The 20,522-nt window shown below is 42.8% G+C and overlaps 1 protein-coding gene across 1 annotated transcript in view; it reads right to left on the bottom strand.

The window, feature by feature from the left end:
* The window catches only part of ME3 (malic enzyme 3, NADP(+)-dependent, mitochondrial), a 246,164-nt gene that overhangs the window by 10,997 nt on the left and 214,645 nt on the right, over positions 1-20,522 (bottom strand). The gene's annotated exons all lie outside the window — the stretch shown is intronic.

Raw genomic sequence — 20,522 nt, 5'->3', positions numbered from 1 at the left:
TGTCATACTGTGATGACATGTGTATGGTTGTCATACTGTGATGACATGTGTATGGTTGCATATGTTAGATGCTGGAAGCTATCTAACAGTATTTTAATAATAGGGTCACCCATGGTGGACAGCAGGGCTTTCTGACTAAGACTAGGAAGGAAGAGAGGTAGACCACTTCTGAAAGGTTAGCAAGCTGAAAGATGAGCTCCTCAGGTTGGAAGGCACTCAAAATACCAATGAGGAAGAGCTGTGGCCTCCGATTAGAGTTCGCCTTAATGACATGGATGGAGCAAAGCTTTCAGAACCTTCATTTGCTGAGGGAGCATGACTCAAGATAAGAAGAAAGAGCTGCAAACATCCTTTCATAATTGGAATGTGGAATGTGCGAAGTATGAATCTGGGAAAATTGGAAGTTGTCAAAAATGAAATGGGACACAAAGATGACATCCTAGGCAATGCTGTTAGGTGCTGTCAAGTTGGTTCGGAGTCATAGTGAGCCTATAAACAGCAGAACAAAACACTGCCTGGCCTTGTGCCATCCTCACAATTGTTGTTATGTTTGGGCCCATTATTGCCAATCTTAGGCATTAGTCAATTGGTGTGGACTGGCATTGGCCATTTTGAATCAGACAATCATTTGGTTTACTATGCTAGGAATTGTTTACCATTCAAGAGGAATGACATCACATTCGTCATCAAAAAGAATATTTCAAGATCTGTCTTGGAACACAATGCTGTCTGTGATAGGATAATAACCATTTGCCTACAAGGAAGACCAATTAAACTATTATTCAAATTTACACATAAACAACTAAGTAATAAAGAAATTGAAGAATTCTATCAACTTCTTCAGTCTGAAATTCATCAAACATATAATCAAAATGCACTGATAATTACTGATGATTAGAATGCAAAAGTTGGAAACACAGAGGAATGGCCAGTAGTTGCAAACTATGACATTGGTGATAGAAATGCTACAGCTCGCATGATAGAATTTTGCAAGACCAATGATTTATTCATTGCAACTACCATTTTTTAACAACATAAACTGCAACTATACATGTGGACCTCACCAGATGGAATACAAAGGAATCTACATTTGGGGGAAGAAACAATGGAGATGCTCAATAGTAGCAGCCAAAACAAGGCCAGGGGCTGACGATAGAATCGGCTATCAATTGCTCATATGCAAGTTCAGGCTGAAGCTAAAGAAAATTCAAACAAGTCCATGAGAGCCAAAATACGACCGTGAATATATTGCACCTGAACTTAGAGACCAACTCAAGAATAGATTTGATGTGTTAAACATTAATGAGTGAAGATCAGAGGAGCTGTGGGATGGCATCAAGAACATTATACAGGAAGAATGCAAAAAGGTCATTAAAAAGACAGGAAAGACCTGGAGTCAGAAAACCAAAAGGGAAGAACATGTTCAGCATTTCTAAAGCAGAAAGACCTAAAGAGTAAATTCAAGGCTTGAGTTGCAATATTGAAGGTTTCTAGGGGCAAAATATTGAACAATGCAGGAATCATCAAAAGAAGGTGGAAAGAATACAGAGGCAATGTATCAAAAAGAATTGGTTGATGTCCATTTATTTCAAGAGGTAGAATATGATCAAGAACCAATGGTATTGAAGGAAGAAGTCCAAGCTTCACTGAAGGCAATGGTTAAAAATAGGACTCCAAGTATTGACAGAATACCAATTGAAACGTTTCAACAAACTGATGCAGCACTGGAGATGCTCACTTGTCTATGCTAAACCATTTGAAAGACAGCTAGCTGGCCAGTTGATTGGAAGACATCCATATTTGTGGCCATTCCAAAGAAAGGTGACCCAATGGAACATGGAAATCACAAACAATATTATTGGTAACACATGCAAGTAAAATTTTGATGACGATAATAAAAATATGGTTGTAGCAGTACATTGACAGGGAGCTGCTAGATATTCAAGTCAAATTTAAAAGAGCACGTGGAACTAGGGATATCATTACAGATATCAAGTGGATCTTGACTGAAAGTAGAGAATACCAGAAAGATGTTTACTTGTATTTTACTGACCATGGAAAGCCATGTGGATCATAATAAACTATGGATAAATGGCAAAGAATGGGAAGTCCAGAATACTTAATTGTGTTCATGAGGAATATAGACCCAGAGATAGCTGTTCAAACAGAACAAGGGGACACTGAATGATTTAAAAATCAGGAAAGGTGTGCATCAGGGTTGTAATCTTTCACCAAATTTACTCAATCTGTATGGTGGTTAAGTAATAGAAGAAGCTGGATTATATGCAGAAGATGGTGGCATCAGAACTGAAGGAAGACTCAGTACCAACTTGCTATATCTTAGTGTGGCACTGTAGGATAACCACTGGACTGTTAGCCTAAGTTGGCAGTTAAAACACACCAACCACTCCTTGGAAACCCTATGTTGTTGTTGTTAAGTGCCGTCGAGTCGGTTCCGACCCATAGCGACCCTGTACAGGGTTTCCGAGGGTGTAAATCCTTACGGGAGTAGAAAGCCTCATCTTTCTCCCGCGGAACGGCTGGTATATAGGGTCATTATTAATCAGAACCAACTTAATGGCACTTAACAGTAACAAACAATATACAGTAGACACAACCTTGCTTGCTACAAGTGAAGAAGATATGAAGTACTTACTACTGAATATCAAAATATGGATTACTATTCATTCAATGTAAAGAAAACAAAAATCCTCACAACTGGACCAATAAATAACATCATGACAAATGGAGCAAAGACTGACGTTGTCAAAGGTTTCATTTTACTTGGATCTACAATCACTGCCTGGATGCATGGTGGCTCCCTTAGGATAAGTAGTGGACTGTGACTCACAAGTCAGCGGTTCGAGCCCACCAGCCACTCCGTATGAGAAAGATAAGACTTTCTGCTCTTGCAAAGACTTAAACAGCCATGGGAACCCTATGCAAGGGTCACTATGAGTCAGAACCGATTTGATGGCACTTAACAAGAACAATAGCAACAACAATCATTACCCATGGAAACAGCAGTCAAGAAGTCAAATGACATCCTGCATGGGGCAAATCTGCTGCAAAAAGACCTTAGAGGTCCCTTTGAGGACTAAGGTGCACCTGACCCAAGCCATGGTATTTTTAATCACCACAAATGCATATGAAAGCTGGACAATGAATAAGGAAGAATGCATGCATTTGAATTATGGTGTTGGTGAAGAATATTGAAAGTATGATGGACAGTCAGAAAAACAGAGAAATCTGTCTTGGAAGAAGAACAAACAGAGGGCTCTTTAAAACTGAGGCTAGTGAGACTTCATCTCCTGTACTTTGAAAATGTCACCAGGAAGGACTAGTCCCTAGAGAAGACATCCTGCTTGGTGAAGTGGAGGATCAGTGAAAATGAGAAAGACCCACAAGATGGATTGACATGGTGGCAGCAACAATGGGCTGAAACCTAACAGCAATTGTGAGGATGACACAGGAGCAGACAGTGTTTCATTCTGTTGTCCATTGGGTCATCATGAGTTGGAACCAACTCGGGGCACCTAACAAAAACAGCAAGCTTCCTATGTAATCTTTCCAGTTGCTGCTGCCACTTTGATCCTATATACTGTTGTTAAGTAGTGACCCTGTCGAGGGTTTCCAAGGAGCAGCTGGTGAGTTTGAACAGCTGACTTTGGGGTTAGCAGTTCAGTATCTACCCTAAGCACCACACCAGGATTCCTTGATCTTCTATTCATAGTTATTAAAGGAGCACAATGCTCAAGGCAGGCAAGCTTTAGTAGTTAAGCTAAACTTTCGCTTGGTTTTAATGAGATTTCAGGGGATATTTTTGGTTTAAGTATTAAAGAGTATTTCAGGGCACTAGTTTCAGGGGTTCATGCACCCTCCATGGATTTAGAAAGTCTAGAGTCCATGAGAATTTGAAATTCTCTTCTGTATTTCCCCCTTTTTGATCAGGAGATTCCTGTAGATTCTTTGATCAAAATGTTCTTTAATGTCCAGTTTTTCTGGATCCCATATCTACTCTATCTAATTCAAGTAAAATCATTGCCATTGAGTTGATTCTGACTTACAGTGAAGTAAAAAGAAATACCAGATTGTCATCATAAAACCATTAACAAGCAATTTACATCATTATTTAAATCACTTGAAGAGGTGGTAAGACTTGTATATCCCTCCTTTTGCCCATCATTTTCTCCCACTCATTTCTTATGGGGGCTCCAACTCAGCCCAACCCAATGACATCAAATTTGATTCTGATTCATTGTTGTTGTTGTTAAATGCCGTCGAGTTAGTTCCAACCCATAGCGACCCTGTATAGGGTTTCTGAGGAGTGACTGGTGAGCTTGAACCACTAACCTTGCAGTTCAAATGGCTTTGTAGTCTGGCGCATTAACCCACAGCACCTCACCAGGATTCACAGCGACCCTATATAGGGTTTCTGGGACTGCAAATCTTTATGGGAGCAGACAGACTCATCTTTTATCCTGTGGAGTGCCTGGTGGGTTTGAACTGCTGAATATGTAGTTAGCAGCCCAACACCTAACCCATGACGCCAGCAGAGTTCCTTTATTACGGTAGTTATTGCCCATTATTGTCATCTTATCTTACTCTGTTTCCTCAAAACCCACTTTTTTTTTAGCTCCAGAATATACATTTTTTAAAGATTCCCCAGGTGATCTGTATTCTTTTAAAAAAGTTTGAGGAGAACTGAACTAGATAATTTCGCTAGGTAAATTACTGGTTTGTATTGCATGCTGTTTTTAAGTGCCATTAAGTGGTTTCCGACTCACAGTGACCCTGCATAGGGTTTCCGAGGAGTGGCTGGTGAGTTTGAAATGCCAGTCTTGTGGTTGAAACTGAGTTTTTTGGTCAGTGCTTATCCTACAGTGCCACACCAGGGCTTCATGTTGTTGTTAAGTGTTAACAAGTCAGTTCGGACTCACAGTGACACTGTATAGGGTTCCCAATGAGCGGATGGTGGGTTTGAACTACAAACCTTGAAGTTAGCAGTTCCGTGCTTATCCTACAGCGCCACACCACGACTCATTGGATTAGATTCAGGACTGCCTTCCTGTCTCTTGGAGGGAGAAGCTGCACAAAGCAAATAGCCACTAGATGGCGCCAAAGACATTCCATCGAAGAAGCTCCCAAAGACACAAAAATTTTTGTTGTTGTTGTTAAGTGCTGTTGAGTTGGTTCTCACCACAGTGACCCTGCATAGGGTTTCTGAGAAGCAGCTGGGGAGCTTGAACTGCTGACCTTGCAGTTCAAACTAACCTTGCAGTCCAGCACTACAAGGCCCTTTTCCTTCTTGGGTATCGTCTTCTGGGATTAGAACCTGTGGTTTGAATAACTGGGTTTACCCATAGACAAGTCAATGCTGGATGAGGAGTTGGAGATTATGAAACCCAACAAATACTTTGTACAAATGAATACACTGAGGGCCACGCATCACCCAGTTTTATTTAGGTTAGATCAAAAGATTTAGGGAAAGAAGAAAGGTTAATGATAGGGTGGTGGTGAAGAGGCAGGGAACACATCAGAGGAGACTAACATTTGGGCTGAGTTTTAAAGAATAAGAACTGAGCTTTGAAAAGGTCTACAGAGAGGGAAAATGGCTTGCCAGACCAGTCACCCAACTGGGAGCAAAGCAGAGAAACCTGATGTGCGTTTTCCGTTTCCAGCCCTTTCCTGACTGTGGCTGAAGGCAGCTGCGTAAGGTTCTCTGCAGGAGAATTGAGAGGTAGGGTGGTGGTGGAGGCAGAAGACAGTGCACTTAAGCAGTGAAGTGAAGTGTTCAGCTGTGATTCTAAAGGAGTGGGGAGAAGAAGACAATGGGCCATTTGATATAAGAGACCCACAAATTTCTATCAAGGGCTACAGGTAACTACCATTTATCGAATGCTCCCTGTGACCTCGACTATCTGCTATGGGCTCACCTATATTTTCTCATTCACAACAACTCTATGAAGTAGATAGTACACTTGCTCTCATTCGCCCCCCATCTTTAGAAGTGGAAAATGAATAGAAAGAAGTAGAAGAAAACAGAAATCAGGAAAGAACTTGTGAACTCTAAACCCTCTGCCTCCATGTTCATATATTTTTCCTTCATCCTGTTATGTAGATGAACTGTCCCTGCTCCTGGCTAAAACCAGTTCCATTTATACCATCATTTCTGTATAGTCAAGGAATTTGTTCCTGTAATTCGCTCCCGTTTTCTTGTAGCTTCATTTCCCCCCTCTTTATTGGATCATTCTCTTTAGAATACAAATATGTTGTATTGTTCCTTTTGATAGGTCTTCTTTGATCCAGTGTAGTTCCTATCCAATTTCTTCTTTCTATAGCCAAACTCTAAGTAGTTGAATATACTCTTTGCCTTTCTTCTTCATGTCCCTGAACCCTAGCCTAATCAAGCTATCATCCCTCCTTCTTGTCAAGGTCTTCCAAGATGTCTATCTTGTCAGATCCAGTGGCCAAACCCCAGCCATTCTCTTCCTAAACCTTTCAGCAGCATTTGATACTGTTGCTCATTCTTTCACACTTCAGGGACCCCCACACTCACTGACTACCTTCCTGGTCTTCTTTTCTGGGATCCTCTTCTGAGGTCACCTCTGAGGTGTCAAATTACCTGATGTATAGCGTAGTGGTTACGAATCGGGCTGCAAACTGCAAGGTCAGCAGTTCAAAACTACCAGCTACTCCATGGGAGAAAGATGAGGCTTTCTGCTCCTATAAAGATTTACAGCCTCGGAAACCCTGTTCAGGGTTGCTATGAGTCAGAACCGACTCGACAGCACTTAACAACAACAATAACAACAACTTAAAGAGGGAAAACATAGTGTGGTACTGTAGAATAAACACTGGACTACTAACCATAGAATCAGCAGTTCAAACTCACCACCCTCAGAAACCCTATACAGGGTAGCCAAGAGTCAGAATCAACTTGATAACACTTAACAACAACAGACCCAAACTGTAAAGCATGGCCAATGATGGCCTTACGTCCACCACTGAATTCACTTATGGGGAGCTCTTGGGCAATGTGTTGCCCCGAAATGATACAAAGACTAACTTGCTTGGCTGCCCATGGAAAACTTGGCAGTTTGAATCGACCCAGTAGTACCTTGGAAGAAAAAGGCTTGACAAGCTACTTGTTAAAAATCAGCCACTGGAAACCCCATTGAGCACAGTTCTACTGTGATACATATGGGTTGCTATGAATTGTAATCGACTCAATGGCAGCTGCCTGCGCCCCACCCTCCACCCCGCCCGGGCTATGTGTTGCTGTTAAGTGTCATTAACACATAGGGACCCTGTATAGGGTTTCTGAGGAGCAGCTGGTGGGTTTGAACTGCCAACTTTACGGTTAACAGTCCAATGTGGCACTATAGGATAAGCACTGGACTGTTAACTTAAAGTTGGCTTATCCTATGGAAAGCTCCACACCAGGGTTCCTGGGCTATGTTGTTGTTATGTTAAGTGCTGTTTAGTTGGTTCTGACACATAGCAACTTTATATAGGATTTCCAAGGAGCGGCTGGTAGGTTTGAACTTCTGACTTTATGGCTAGTAGTCCAGTGCTTATCTAACAGTTCCATACCAGGACTCCGGGGTAATGTTCTAGAGATTTAGAAATGGAGAGGAGAGGAAGCTGCTTAAACTTTTGGAGGTGTAGGTATGTGATAGAGTCCTGGTGTGGCTGTGGGTTAATGTGCTGACTGCAAAGTTGGTTTAAACTGCAAGGTTGGCAGTTCAAGCTCATCAGCTGCTCCTTGGAAACCCTATACGGGGTCACTATGGGTTGGGACCGACTGGATGGCACAATCGACAACAAGGAGTATGTGCTGGAACCTTGCTTGTGCCATAAATGCCACGGACAAGAGAGAGCATGACTGTTCATTCCCAACTTAGGATGAAAGAAAAACAAGTTTTCCTTTAAGAAGGGGGCTTTCCATAATTAGATCTCCTGCAAACTGCATACTTGAGTTTGTAAGTTTAGGAAATAGCAGATAAGGAAGGACAAGCTGAAAATGTAGTTTCGATTCTGTGGTTAAGAGTTAAGTTTTGACAAAACTAAAGCAGTTTCCATGTTGAGCAATGGTTACTGAAGAGAAGGAAAACAAGCAAAAGACTTAGCCACAAAGTCAGTGGTTCAAACACACCAGCTGCTCTGTGGGAGAGAGATGAGGCTGTCTGCTCCTATAAAGATTGATGGTTTCCAAAATCCTAGGGAGCAGCTCTAGTCTGTCCTATAAAGTCGCTGTGAGTCAGAATAGACTGGACAGCAATGGGCGGTTTGGGTTCACTGGGCCTTTACGAAGGTGTTGGATATGGAAAGATGAATAAAAAGATCAATAAAATCTTGTTCTCAAAGATTTACCAACATATGTTCCGAAAAATTCAGGTATTTCTTATTGGGAGCCATGCAAAGGCTTTTTAGATGACTTGAGCCCCATTTCTGTGACAGGAGGGGCGTTTTCTGGAACCCTTGAACTCCCTGGAAAACAGTTCCTGGCCCACGGAAGAGGCAGAGTTATGTCTACTCTGCCACAATTTGGAAGGAATGGGAGGGAATAATTACCATCTTTTTTTAAGGTCTTAACTGTTACACTAAAGGAGAGGGCTCAGAGGAGCCAGGATCAGATGCAAGAGGTACATGTATGTCGCAGGATCGAAGACAATCCTGGAAATGAAGACTAGCTTCAGAATTCAGGACTTCGTGTAAAGGAAGGCTTTGAGGACTGGGGAGAAGTGACGTAATAAGACAAAGGTACATTTCACTATGGGAGAGAAATAAAGGAGAGGTCTGGAGGCTGGGCAATTCCAGCTTGCCTGTCCCTTCCCTGCAGTGGCATCTGTGACTAACCCCAAACAGCCCCACCCAACCAAGGAGATCATCTTTCAGGGCTGAGAAGCCTGGGGAACTGTGGATCAGTCTGCAAAGTCAACAGCCACTGTCCAATGTCACTCGCAGGCTCTGGAGAAGAGTGGGGCCATCTAGGTGGCTGTGGAACAGGCTTGGCCTTGGGGACAGTATCCTGGGGAAGGTCACAATTGAGCCTTTAAGGACAAAAATAAATTAGCCAACAGAAAAGTGTACTACAGAGCAGGATAAACCAAAACCAAGCCAAAGCCACTGCCGTAGAGTTAATACTGACTCATAGCAAACCTATAAGGAGCTCTGGTAGCGTAGTGGTTACAAATCGGGCTGCTAACCTTAGGGTCAGCAGTTTTAAACTAGCAGCTGCTCCGTGGGAGAATGATAAGGCTTTCTGCTCCCGTAAAGATTTACAGCCTAGGTAACCCTGTACAGGGTCGTTATGAGTCGGAATCGACTCCACGGCACATAACCACCACTATTGCCATAGCAACCCTGTATAGGTTTCTGAAAACTTTATCTTTTCCCTCAGAGAGGACTGGTGGGTTTGAACTGCTGACCTTGTGGTTAGCAGTCCAGTGCTTATCCTACAGTGCCACCAAGGCTCCTAAAGAGACAAGGATCAGCACGTTCAAAATCTGGAGTTGCTAGAAAGCTTGACATGAGTAAATGAAAGGACTTGAAGGAGAAGGTATAGATGGGAAGGTGAAGGACGATGACAAGGGTCTGAATATTGGTGGGCTTTCTGTGGCACCCCCAAACCTCTTCCTCCTTCTCTTCAGACTTTCCCAGTCCTGTGAGCACATGAGTCCCTCTCTGTGGTGTTGTGAATTATCTAATGTCTCATCTAGCCACAGTTGGTAACTCCCACCAAACAACGTTTCTGCCCAGCTGGGTCTGGGTAAGAGAAGGTGGAGAAGAAACTAATAGGATAACATGATTCAGCTGTGGATGTTAGCCGAGTTAACAGGAATTGTAAGAACTTGAAATTCTAGCATGGGTATGAAATGAACCATCTCAGGAGGAGTGGGAATCTCACTACCATGGAGAAAGAAGTGCCAGGAGTGGACTGAGACTTCCTATGCACTGAACCTCCTCAACCTACAGACGGAAAGCTGTGACACCAGGGGACAAAGGAGCCGCAGCAGCAGCTGGAACCAAGAGCAGCCGGAACCAGAGCAGTGGGCGTCCCAACCCACACAGCTAGTAAAGCTCAGTGACTTTGGGCAGGAGGCTTGCTTGCAGAGTGCAGTGCCTCCAAGCATTTAGTTGGGGGAGCAAGGTCTGCTGATGCACAGAGCTAGAGCCCAGAATCTCAGGCTAAGGCAGTCTCAGGCTGTGTCCTGTGGGCATTTATCAGCAGCCTTAAAAGAGCTTTAAAACACTGGTGGGGCAGACAGAGGCTTGCTTGTGGGCATGTATGGCTGAGGAGAGGCTATCCTGATTGGAACAACTGTGCTCGATCATTTCTGGCCCTAATTGAACGTGTTAAGTTCCCTAATAAACCCCATAATTCTGAGTATGGTATCTGAATTTTGTGCAGCCATTCATGGCAAAAGAGAAGCCAAGAGTGGTGTAGGAGGGATGGTTGGTGCTATACTTTCTGCACTTTCTCACCTCCATCAAAGTCCCTATTTCTGTGGTTCCAACTCCCAGGGTCTGTTATGTGACTGGTAACATGTTATACCAGTTTGTACCAGAGATCTTAGTCATAGGTACCATAGAGGTACTGTCCCATGCCGGGCACTGCTTACACACTACAGTCCTTGTAACAACAACGGGTGATGCTGGAAATAAACAGTGAATTGGCCGAAGCCTCAACCAATCACAATGGACGCTGGCCTTACCAAAGTATCCTGGCCATTCTGGGGGTATTGCCTGTCCACAAGTGTCAGCTTTTAATGTTATAATGTTTCAACCATTTCAAGAGGTAGCATATGATCAAGAGCCAGTGATACTGAAGGAGGAAGTCCAAGGTGCATTGAAGTAATTGGCAAAGAACAAGGCACCAGGAATTGATGGAATGAAAATTGAAATCTTTCAAGAAAGTGAGGTGGAACAGGAGGCTCTCACTCATCTCTGCCAAGAAATTGGAAGACAACTATCTGGCTGACTGATTGGAAGAGATCTGTATTTGTGCCCTTCCAAAGAGAGGTGACCCGACGGAATGCAGAAATCATCAGACAATCTCTTTGATATCCCATGTGAGTAATGTTTTGCTAAAGGCAATACAGAAATGGCTACAATCATACATTGACAGAGAACTTCCAGTGGTTCAAGCTGGATTCAGAAGAGGCCGTGGAATGAGGGATATCATTGCTGATGTCTGATGGATCTTGGCTGAAGCAGAGAATATCAGAAAGATGTTTACCTATGCTTTATTGACTATGCAAAGGCTTCGATAGTGTGGATCATGACAAGCTATGGACAACATTGAGAAGTATGAGTATTCCAGAACACTTAATTGTGCTCATGCGGAATCTGTACCTGGACCAAGAAGCAGTTGTTCGAACAGAACATGGGCACACTAAATGGTTTAAAATTAAAAAAGGTGTGTGACAAAGTTGTATTCTTTCACCACACTTATTGAACCTGTATGCTGAGCAAATCATCCGAGAAGCTGGGTTATATGAAGAAAAACGTAGCATCAGGATTGGAGGAAGACTCATTAACCACCTACGATATGCAGATGATACAACCTTGCTTGCTGAAAGTGAAGAGGACTTAAAATATTTACTGATGAAGATCAAAGAGCACAGCCTTCGGTATGGATTACATCTCAATGTAAAGAAAACAAAAATCCTCACCACTGGACCAATAAACAACATTCTTATCAATGGAGAAAAGATTGAAGTTGTCAAGGACTTCATTCTTCTTGGATCAACTATCAACACTGTGGAAGCAGCAGTCAAGAAATCAAACGACGTATTGCATTAGGCAAATCTGCTGCACAGGAACTTTTTAAAGTATTGAAGAGCAAAGATGTCAGCTTGAGGACTAAGGTGTGCCTGACCCAAGCCATGGTATTTTCAATAACCTCATATGCATGCAAAAGCTGGACAGTGAATAAGGAAGACAGTAGAAGAATTGATGCTTTTGAGTTATGATGTTGGAGGAGAATACTGAAGGTGCCATAGGCTGCCAAAAGAACCAACAGATTGTTTTGGAAGAAGGGCAGCCAGAGTGCTCCTTCGAGGTCAAGATGGCCAAACTTCATCTTTCATACTTTGGACATATTGTCAGGAGGGACCAGTCGCTGCAGAATGATACCATGTTTGGGAAGGTGGAGGGTCAGAGAAAAAGAGGAAGGAAGACCTCCAATGAGATGGATTAGCCAAGTAGCAGCATCGATGGACTCAGCGTGGCAACAGTAGTGAGGTTGGCCCAGGATCAGGCAGTGTTTTGTTCTGCTGTGCATAAAGTTGCTATGGGTTGGTACCGACTCGATGGCACCTAACAACAACAACAACAACAACAACAACAACAACAACAACAACAACGTGCATTTTCCAGAGGAAAACAAGGTTCTATAAATTTAAGGTAGCTGGCTAGAGTCACAAAGCAGATAAGTGAGGATTCAGAGACCTAGGCTTAACTCAGTCTGTTGTCTGATCGTTAAGCACAAATGAAAACTTGCTTTAGTATGAGGAAGGCCTAATATAGCCTTCTGGCCCTTGGGATGTGGTAAGATTGGGGGACAGCACAGGTCCAGGGAAGTTGGTGGGGTGGGTAGAACTTCTGGAACTGTCTAGCCAGCTGGGCTTTCCTGTTTCCAGCCACCCTGTGTAGGCAGCTTGCATGTAGAGGCCAGGGGTCTGGAGTCACTAGGCCACTAGCATCCTGGACCTGGCTCCTCACATGCAGCTCTGCTTCCCAAGGATGCAGCTGACCTGTCCCTCGGCATGACCATTTGCATTGTCTTTCCCCCTTTCAGACCTGTTTCCTCTCTGCTAAGAGCAGAGATGCCTCATTGGTTCCAGCTGAAACAACAAAAGTCACCTGAGCTCTGCCAGCGATGAGTCAGTGCACCAGCAGCCCTGCTCACCACAGACGCTCCGTGAGTCTGAGCTGTTGGCAGGAGATCACTAGCAGCCCCAGAGAGCTCCCTTTCCCTTCAAGTGTAGGAGCTCTGGAGGCCAGCCTTGAGGTATAGGGATTTCCTAGTGAGAATCCTGATTCAGAGGAATGGACTCGGAGCTCAACTCAACATCAGACTATAGCCCTGCCCTCATAGAACTAAGACTAGTAGGGATCTTGGAGCCTCAGCTATACCCTTCCTTGTTTATTCAGGATGGGAGGCTGCGTACAGAGCTGTCATGGCAGGTGCATGACCTAGTCTCACTGTATGGGCACCCCGAAGTTGGTCCTGCCATGTAAGGAGTTCCAGACAGGTTCTGAGAACCTGGCAGTTCTGCTGAGTGTACCTGGTCCTGCTGAGTGTACTGGGTCTGTCCCCAGTTCTTGTGTGTCATGGTTTTGGTTCCCATTTACTACTGTGAAGACAAGCCCTGGTAACACAGTGGTTAAGCACTTGGCTGTGAACTGACAAGCCAGTGGTTTGAAACTACCAGCTGCTCCACGGGAGGACAGTCCTAGTGATCTGTTCCCATAAAGATTTATAGCCTAGGAAACCTGTGGGGGCAGCTACACTTTGTCATATGGGGTTATTATGAGTTAGAATTGACTTCATGGGAACAGACTGTTTTTTGAAAAACTTGTAGATGATCATTATTGCCTAATTGTGTATGTTGTTGTTGTTGTTAAGTGCCGTGGAGTCGGTTCCGACCCATAGCGACCCTGTACAGGGTTTCCGAGGGTGTAAATCAATTGTGTATATACTACAGTATTTACCTCTGTAGGATGGCAACAGATTTTGTTTTTTCACTACTGTGATTCCTCCTTCCCTTCCTCACTCCCTTCCATCTCTACTTTCCTTTCTTCTCTCCTTAGCCTCTCAAATTCTGTTTGGAAGTGTTCCTTCCCTATTTTTGAGCATGGTTATTTATATATTTTAAAAATTATGGTAAATATGTTGTTAAGTGCCAACTCATATCAACACTGTATAGGGTTTCTAAGGAGCAGCTGTTGAGTTTGAACTGCTGACTTTGAGATTCAAATGACCTTGTGGCCCAGTACTTACCCTATAGCACCACACCAGGATTTGTGGTAAATATATATCTAACAAAACATTTTCCATTTCAACATTCTTCATATGTATAATTCAGTGATATGTAAACATAATTTTTTTTTTCAGGTTTTATTTCTCCTTACTTTGTATTTGGAGGTAACGGAGGGCAGTTCTAGTATGGGCATAATCTTCCATGTTGACACAGAGATCCTAGAATTCCTCACCTGTCTTCTAATTGTCCACTTAGCAATGAGAATAAATAATACAGGCTTCTGGTCCTGGACCCACCACTAAACAGCTTATAACCATGGGTAAGTTCCTTCTCCTATCTGGAGCTCATTTTTGGTCTTTAACAGTAAGAGGGGAGTGGATGGCAAAAATTAGGGGGAGAGGGGAGAGCAACAGAATGCTCAAGAGCAGTGACACCCACACTTTTGTGGGGTTTGCAATTTCTTCCTTACCAGGAAGACCTGCTCCACTGTCTTATAGCTAAGTGAGCAATTAGGCTGCTTGGTTTCATGGAAGGGGCTGAGAATTCCAAGGCAGAAAAACTGGATCTAGTCACAGCTTTTTAACCTTGAGTCAAACTTTAGCCTCCTGTTTTTGGCCTCCGTCTGAGGAGTTTTTCAGTTTGCCATACTGTGGTGGTTTGTGTGTTAGTGTGATGCTGGAAGGTTGTTGTTGTTGTTGTTAAGTGCCGTTGAGTCGGTTCCGACCCATAGCGACCCTGTACAGGGTTTCCGAGGGTGTAAATCCTTACGGGAGTAGAAAGCCTCATCTTTCTCCCGCGGAGCAGCTGGTAGTTTCGAACTGCTGACCTTAAGGTTCGCAGCCCGATTCGTAACCACTATGCTACCAGATGCTGGAAGGTAGGCCATCATTATTTTAAATACCAACAGGGAAACCCATGGTGGGCAGGTTTCAGTAGCGCTTCTAAACTAAGACTAGAAAGAAGGAGAGGTGAACCACTTTTGAATGGTTAGCCACTGAAAAGTTTATGAAAAGCGGAACACTATCAGATATAGTGCCGGTAGATGAGCCCCTCATGTTGGAAGGTACTCAAAACATTACTGAGGAAGAGCTGCCTCCTCAAAGTAGAGTTGATCTTAATGAAGTGGATGCAGCACAACTTCTTGGGTTTTAATTTGCTGATGGGGCACAACTCAGAATGAGAAGAAACAGCTGTAAACATCCATTCATAATCAGAATGTGGACGGGACCGATTATGAGTCTAGAGAAATGGGAAGTCATTAAAAATGAAATGGAATACATACAGAGGATATCCTAGGCATTAGTGAGCTGAAATGGACTGGTATTGGCCATGTTGAATTGGATAGTCGTATGATTTAATATGCTAGGACTAACAACTGAATAGGAATGGTGTTGCTTTCATTGTCAAAAATAGCATTTCAAGATCTATTTTGAAGTACAATGCTGTCTGTAGTAACATCTTATACTGTAATAATATCCATACACCTATAAAGAAGACTGATTAATGCTATCATTCAAATATATGCACCAAGCACTAAAGCCAGTGTTGATGAAATAGAAGAATTCCACCAACTTCTTCAGGCATCAAACATGCAATCAAGATGCACTGATAGTTACTGGTATTAGAATGAGAGAGTAGGAAACAAAGAGAAGGGATCCATGGTTGGAAAATAATGGCATTGATGATAGAAATGATACTGGAGACCACATGGTAGAGATGATACTGGAGACCACATGGTAAAAATTTGCAAGACCAATGACTTCTTCATGGCAAATACTTTTTTTCAAGAACATAAATGGTGACTATACATATGAACATCACAAGATGGATTACATAGGAATCAAACTGACGACATTTATTAGAAGGGACCATATGGAACTCAATATCACCACCAAAAACAAGGTCAGAATTATGGAACAGACTATTAATTACTCATATTCAGGTTCAGGTTGAAGCTGAAGAAAATTAAAACAAGTCCATGAGAGCCAAAATATGACCTTGAGTATATCCCACTTAAACTCAGAGACTATCTCAAAGACAGATTTGATGCATTAAACACTAATGACTGAAGACCAGAGGAGTTGTGGGATGACATCAAGAACATCATTCATGAAGACTGCAAAAGGTCATTAAAAAGACAGGAAAGAAAGAAGAGAAAAACGGATGTCAGAAGAGACTCTGAAATGGGCTCTTGGACACAGAGAAGCTAAAGTGACAGGAAGAAATGATGAAGTAAAATAGCTGAACAGAAAACCTCAAAAGGCAGCTCAAGACAACAAAGTAAAGCATTATAATGAAATGTGCAAAGAACTTGAGTTAAAAAACTGAAAGTGAAGAACATACTCAGCATTTCTCAAGCTGAAAAATACTGATGAAAAAATTCAAACCTTGAGTTGCAATATTATTGAAGGAATCTATGGGCTATTTGAGTCTTGGTGTAGCACTGTAGGATAAGCACTGGACTGCAAGGTCATTTGAACCACAAGGTTGGTGGTTCAAACTCACCAGCGGTTCCTTGGAAACCCTATAAAGGGTCACTATGAACCAACGCAACAGCACTTAACAACAACAACAATGAACAAAATACTAAAATATGCAGGAAGCATCAAAAGAAGATAGAAGGAATGCAGAATCACTGTACCAAAAAGAAATGGTCAATGTTCAACCATTTTAAGAGATAGCATTTGATCAAGAGCCAATGGCACAGAAGGAAGAAGTCCCAAAGTTCACTTAAGGCATTAGCAAAGAACACGGCTCCAGGAATTGGTAGAACACAAATTTGAATCTTTCAACAAACCCATGCAACAGTGGAGGCCCTCATTCATCTATGCCAAGAAATTTGGAAGACCTGGCCAACTGTCTGAAAAAGATTCATATTTGTGCCCATTCCAAAGAAAAGTAATCCAACAGAATGCAGAAATCATTGACCAATGTCATTAATATCACTTGCAAGTAAAGTTTGCTAAAGCTAATTCAAACACTGCTGTAGCAGTACACTGACAGGGAGTTGCCAGAACTTCAAGCCAGATTCAGAAGAGGATTTGGAATGAGGGCTATCATTGCTGACATCAGATGGATCTTGGCTGAAAACAGAATACCACAAAAATGTTTACTTATGCTTTTTTGACTGTGTAAGATTTCGGCTGTGTGGATTATGACAAACTATGGATGACATTGTGAAAAATAAGTATTCCAGAACATTCAATATTGCTCATGAGGAACACAGACAAAGAGGCAGTCATTTGAACAGAACACAGGGATACTGAATGGTTTAAAATCAGCAAAGGTGTGCACCAGGGTTATATTCTTTCACCACACTTAGTCAATCTATGTATGCTAGGCAAATAATCTGACAAACTGGATTATATGAAGAAAAATAAGGCATCAAGACAGAAGAGTCATTAACCATTTGGAATATGCAGATGACACAGATCTTTCTTGCTGAAAGTGAAGAGAATTTGAAATGCTTACTGATAAAAATGAAAGACTACAGCTTTCAGTATGGATTGCATCTCAATGTAAAGAAAATGAAAATCTTCACAACTGGACCAATAAATAACATAATAAATGCAGAAAAGACTGAAGTTGCCAAAAGCTTCAATTTGCTTGGATCCACAATCAGTGCTCATAGAAGTAGCACTCACAAAATCAAAGGACATATTTCACTAGGTGAATGTACTGCGCAAGACTCTTTAAAGTGTTAAAGAGCAAAGATGTTAGTTTGAGGAGTAAAGTGCGCCTGACCCAAGTCATGGTAATTTCAATCTCCTCATATGCGTGTGAAAGTTGGACAATGAATAAAGAAGACCATAGAAGAATTGATGCATTTGAATTATGGTGTTGGTGAAGAATATTGAAAGCACCATGAATTGTCAGAAGAACAAACAAATCTGTCTAGAAAGTACAGCCAGAATGTTCCTTAGAAGTGAGGATGCTGAGATTCTGTCTTTAGTACTTTGGACATATGATCAGGAGGGATGAGTCTCTGGAGAAGGACATCATGCTTGGAAATGTGGAGGGTCAGCGGAACAGAGGACGACTCCCAACAAAGTGGATTGACACAGTGGCAGCAGCAATAGGCTCCAGCATACCAGTTGTGCATAGGACTGGGTAGTGTTTTATTCTGTTGTGCACAGAGTCACTATGAGTAGGAACTGACTCAATGGTAGGTTAAAAGTTTGTATGGATGTAAAATGTTATCTTTTAGTTGGATTCCTTAGAAATTAGATTCAGAGACTGAACTGAGTATTCAGAATGTCCTTAGGAGTGTTTTTGTGATTCATGATTAGCACCTACAGAAGGGAGTATGCACAATCAGGGTTGGGCAGATGGAAAAGTTAACTTTCAATGCAGGCCTCAAAGCTCAGCTGCCCCTAAGGGGAGCTCTGGAGTAAAAATGTGCCATCAGAATTGTCTTTCACTGGGCTGAAAGGGTTGGGTCATTATATCCCCTCATTACTGGGTAGGACAGTGCGCAAGGGGACTCTCTGGAGCTGAGACACTACCTGAAGTGGCTGGCAGCTCTCCAAGTAGCTGACATAGCAAGTCTTTTCTAGAAGAAGAATTGGGCAGTATACGTTCATGCCCACCTCTTTACTGGTGTTATTTATACGGTCACACCTAAAGGTCAGGCAGTGCTGATCACAGGATGGAGAGTATGGGCTCCTGCCTTTCCAGTACTATTTTCCAGCTCCCCTCAGGAGTTCTAGATTAATCACTTTAGATTTCTGGGAAAAGAATGGACAATGTTTCTATTGTTTGCTAAGGGACCCAGAAAACTCTCTCACAAAATACGACTGATTCCACAGTAGCTGACTCTAGGATGGATATAAATAAAACCTAATGCATTTAAACAACTGAGCTGAATTAATAATAAAAACGGTGTGTGTATATGGAACCCTGTTGGCACAGTGGATTAAGCATTGGGCAGCTAACTGAAAGGTCAGAGGTTCTAACCCACCAGCTGCTTTGTGGGACAATGATGAGCCACTCTGCTTCAGTAATGATTGACAGGTTCAGAAACCCTCTGGAGCAGTTTGACTGTGTATTCTCAGGTAGCTATGAGTTAGAATGAACTTCATGGCAGTGGGTTTGGCTTTGGTTTGGTAAGTGCATGCATAGATGAATATGTGTGTGTGTGTGTGTGTGTGTATGGAGTCCTGGTGTGGCGCTGTGGGTTAATGTGCCAGACTGCAAAGCCGTTTGAACTGCAAGGTCAGCAGTTCAAGCTCACCAGCTGCTCCTTGGAAACCCTATACAGGGTCGCTATGGGCCGGAATTGACTCGACGGCACTTAACAACAACAACAACATATATATACATATATATATATATCTAGTCTGAGTATGCACACATGTAGGGGTGCATTAATATAGGGTGTATGTAGGATGATTTGGATAAGAGAGGCTGCAGTAGCAGATGTATGTATGGACACACCCACATGAAATCAGCGGGCATGTTTATGAGAATGCCAACTTTTGTGTGTGTACACAATATATGCGTATGTAAATATGTTGTTGTTGTTGTTAAGTGCTATTGAGTTAGTTCAAACTCATAGCGACCTAGAATAGGGTTTCCGAGGAGCAGCTGGTGAATTTGAACTGTCACTTGTGGTTCAAAATGGCCTTGCAGTCCAGTGCATTATCCCACAGTGCCACACTAGGCTCTGTGTAAATATATGTGTGTATAAATATTTAAATATCTATAATGTGTCAGGCACTGAACTAGATAGATTAGACATGGGTCCCTGCTTCCAGAAGCATATTGTCTTGTGGTGAGACAGACAGCTTAGTACATGCATTTAGGGTACAGTATGGGAAGATTCCTGACAGAGGTGAACATCAAAGGTGGCTATGGGAACACTTGGGGGCACCCAGATCAGACTTGGGGAGCAGGGGCCCATGTAGGATCTTTCCCAGGGCAAAAGACCCTTGAGCTAAGTCTTGCAGGGCAACTAGGAGATACTCAGACAAAGATAATGGCAAAGTGTATCCCAAGTGGAGGAGCAGAACTTTCCCATGCAGAGACAAACACTGGGTAAGGGGATCAGAAGAGTAAAATTGATGGATGGGTTGGAGGACAGAGACAGACAGATGAGCTGAAGGAGAAGGCTGAACAAGTATGTAGATCTTTCAAAGAATGGGTACGAACTATCTCATGAAAGACTGTGAGCTCTCCCTTTAAACACAGGGATAGCTTAGTCCCATTTCATTTAGACGATCAATCTGGCAGCCGAGTGGGAGCAGATGGACTGCCGGGCCCAGATGTGTTCCTGTATGTGTTTATGAGGCTGTACATAGTGGCCATATGTTGGTCTGTGCACCAGGTGTGGAGCCCACATGGACTTGTTTTCCACTTCCACCCTGTGGCCTTGGCAGCCCAGATGGGCTCAGGGGAATGCTGTCCTGCTTCTGACTCAAGGCTGAGTGGCACCACGGGGGGGGGGAGGGGGGAAACTGGTCAGAAGCCAGTCCGCAGGTGCTTCCTCTAGGGATAGAGAGGCCCCCCTGCCTGCTGGGCTAACAGCGG

The sequence above is a fragment of the Chrysochloris asiatica genome, unplaced genomic scaffold (genome assembly GCF_000296735.1).
Source record: "Chrysochloris asiatica unplaced genomic scaffold, ChrAsi1.0 scaffold00074, whole genome shotgun sequence".
Classification (NCBI taxonomy): Eukaryota; Metazoa; Chordata; class Mammalia; order Afrosoricida; family Chrysochloridae; genus Chrysochloris; species Chrysochloris asiatica.
Note: the sequence above shows the minus strand (reverse complement) of the source record. Positions and strands in the feature narration are given on the sequence as shown.